Raw genomic sequence first — 3,460 nt, forward strand, 5'->3', positions numbered from 1 at the left:
AACATAATAGTAATGTATGAAACGTTCAAAAGTTCAAAGTAGAAAGTTCAAGATTAAGTACTCGTTGGCCAGATATATGTCCTTTAGATCAAATATGCAATACTCTTTAGCTGACGTATCTTCAAAAGGAGTCAATGAGTATGTATAGAAAGTTCATAATCGAGGACTAATTTGCCAGAAATATGTTCAATAGGTCAAACATGAACTTCTGTTTAGCTGATTTAATATCAGAAGGTGTTAATGAGTATATATATATATATATATATATATATATATATATATATATAAGTTTAATATCCAATTTTATTCGCCCAGAAATATTTACAGTAGGTCTAATGTTGACTTCTATATGGGTGAAGCAACATCAGTAGGAGTCAATAATAATGTAAAAAAGTTCAAGATCGAATAAACATATAGTATCCATTAGTTCAAATGTCCAGTTCTCTATGGCTGACGTATCGTCAGAAAGTATCAATGAGTTTGTATAAACAGTTCATGATTGAGGACCAGTTTGCCAAAAATATGTTCATTATTTCAAACAATGGCTCATGTATGGCTGAAGTAACATCAGAGTGAGGCAATGAGTATGAATAGAAAGTTCATGATTGAGGACTCTTGGGACAATTTTTTTTTTAAGTAGGTCTAATATGGACTTCTGTATGGCTGAAATAAATTCAGAAGGACTCCATGAGAATGTATAGAAAGTTCAAGCTTGAGGTCTAATTTGCCTGAAATATGTTCAGCATATTTCAGCATAGTACTCCAGAGCCCGCTCCAGCCAGTGAGTCCGCTCCAGAGCCCGCTCCAGCCAGTGAGTCCGCTCCAGCCAGTGAATCTGCTCCAGCCAGTGAGTCCGCTCCAGAGCCCGCTCCAGCCAGTGAGTCCGCTCCATAGCCCGCTCCAGCCAGTGAGTCCGCTCCAGAGCCCGCTCCAGCCAGTGAGTCCGCTCCAGCCAGTGAGTCCGCTCCAGCCAGTGAGTCTGCTCCAGAGCCCGCTCCAGCCAGTGAGTCCGCTCCAGCCAGTGAGTCCGCTCCAGAGCCCGCTCCAGCCAGTGAGTCCGCTCCAGCCAGTGAGTCCGCTCCAGAGCCCGCTCCAGCCAGTGAGTCCGCTCCAGCCAGTGAGTCCGCTCCAGAGCCCGCTCCAGCCAGTGAGTCCGCTCCAGCCAGTGAGTCCGCTCCAGCCAGTGAGTCTGCTCCAGCCAGTGAGTCCGCTCCAGAGCCCGCTCCAGCCAGTGAGTCCGCTCCAGAGCAGCCCGAGCCCGCTGCCGTCCCAGAGCAGCCCGCTCTCCCTGATATGGCCATGGAGGCCGTCACCGAGCTGCCTGCTCTCCCTGATATGGCCACGGAGGCCGTCACCGAGCTGCCCGCTCTCCCTGATACAGCCACGGAGCACCCTTGGTCAGCCCTGCCCTCGCCGCCCAGGCCGCCAGACCTCCTGCCGCCGTTTGTCCTGCCGCAGCCCCAGCCTTTGTTTCATGGAGCGTCTGGTAGCCGCTCCGTAGGGAGGGGGTACTGTCATGATCATGAGTTGGAGTGTCCTGTTTAGCCACCAGAGGGCACTCCAACATGGACTTTTGTTCACCTTTGACTACATCACCCATAATTCACCTCCTGGACTCATTATCCTCATTTCATTGCACTCAGCTGTTTTGTGTTTATTCATTAGTGTCTGTCTATTTATACTCAGTTGTTTTTACTTTTGTTTGTGGTTCGTTGTTTTTGTTACGTGCACTTTTGTATTCCTGGCTTTTTGTTTTTGTGGACTGTTTACGTGGAGTTTGACCCTTGCCTGTTTTTGGATTTACGACCTTGGATTTCCCTATAATAAATGCTGCGCTTGGATCTTAACATCTTGTGTCTGTGCATTCCGTGACAGATTGAATAAACCTATGTCCATTAGTTCAAATATCTTTTTCTTTATGGCTGACGTATCATCACAAAGTGTCAATGAGTTTGTATAAACAGTTCATGATCGAGGACCAATTTGCCTGAAATATGTTCAGTAGGTCAAACATTGACGTCTGTCTGGCTGATGAGGAGTCGATGAGTATAGAATATATGTATAGAATTTTCATCATTGAGGAAAGTAGAAAGTTCAAGATTGAGTACTGGCCAGAAATATGTCCTTTAGGTCAAATATGCAATACTCTATGGCTGACATAACATCAGAAGGAGTCAATGAGTTTGTATAAACAGTTCATGATCGAGGACCAATTTGCCAGAAATATGTTCAGTAATTCAAACATGGACTTCTGTATAGCTGATTTAATATCAGAAGGCATTAAAGAGTATATATAAAAAGTTTAATATCCAATTTTCTTTGCCTAGAAAAATGTTCAGTAGGTCTAATGTTGACTTCTGTTTTGGTGAAGCAACATCAGTAGGAGTCAAGAGTAATGTAAAAAAGTTCACTAGTTCAAATGTCCATTAGTTCAAAAATCCTTTTTTCTATGGCTGACATATCATCAGAAAGTGTCAATGAGTTTGTATAAACAGTTCATGATTGAGGACCAATTTGCCAGAAATATGGTCTGTAGGTCAAACAATGGCTCATGTATGGCAGAAGTAAAATCAGAATGAGTATGTATAGAAAGTTCATGATCAAGAACTCTTTGGCCAGAAATTTGTTCAGTCGGTCAAATGTGGACTAAGGCCAGAACTGACTGATTCAATATCAGATAAAGTCAAGTCGTTTTTATAGAAAGTTCAAGACCGAGGAATAATTTTTCCCAGTTATATGTTCACTTTGTCTAATAGCTGATAGCTTTGTCTGAATGGCTGATGTTACATTAGAAGGAGTCCATGAGAATGTCTCTTCAATGCAGAGACGAAATTAATTAGTTAATGTATTTATTGCAATGCAACGATGGCAATGTTACTTATATGTTTTTCATCACGGCACAACAAATTAAAATAATTGTTGTGTAGAATGCAATGAAAAAGTGCATACCTTATATGGATCCCTTTATACATTGTTGTCTCGTGTAGGAAATGCAATGCACATAAGTTATCTCCTCTATGCACAAACTAAACGATTTAGTTTTTGTATTTATTTATTACTGCAACAGAATCATATGTGTTATCTTTTCTATTCACATCTGGTTAAGTTAGATATATGCACAATGGATGAGTTCATTCATTGTAACATCACGTATTTTATGTTTTCTCTTAAAAGCATAAGGAATAAATTAGTTCTTGTATACAATGCAAATTAAACAGTGCATAATTCACATGTTAGTTCTTAAGCATTGCAATACAATGTGATGTGTTTTCTCTTTCTATTTCTATTTCTTGAAGGCATTGAAATGCAACAGCAATATATATTATATTAATTTCTTCTATGCTCAACATTAGTTAATTATTGTGTGCAATGCAATGAAACAGTTAGTTCTTGCATTCATTGCAATACAACTGCATATTTGATTTGTTTTCTCTTCAATGCACAAAGGAAAGAGTTAGTT

The sequence above is a fragment of the Megalobrama amblycephala genome, linkage group LG16 (assembly GCF_018812025.1).
Source record: "Megalobrama amblycephala isolate DHTTF-2021 linkage group LG16, ASM1881202v1, whole genome shotgun sequence".
NCBI classification, from domain to species: Eukaryota; Metazoa; Chordata; class Actinopteri; order Cypriniformes; family Xenocyprididae; genus Megalobrama; species Megalobrama amblycephala.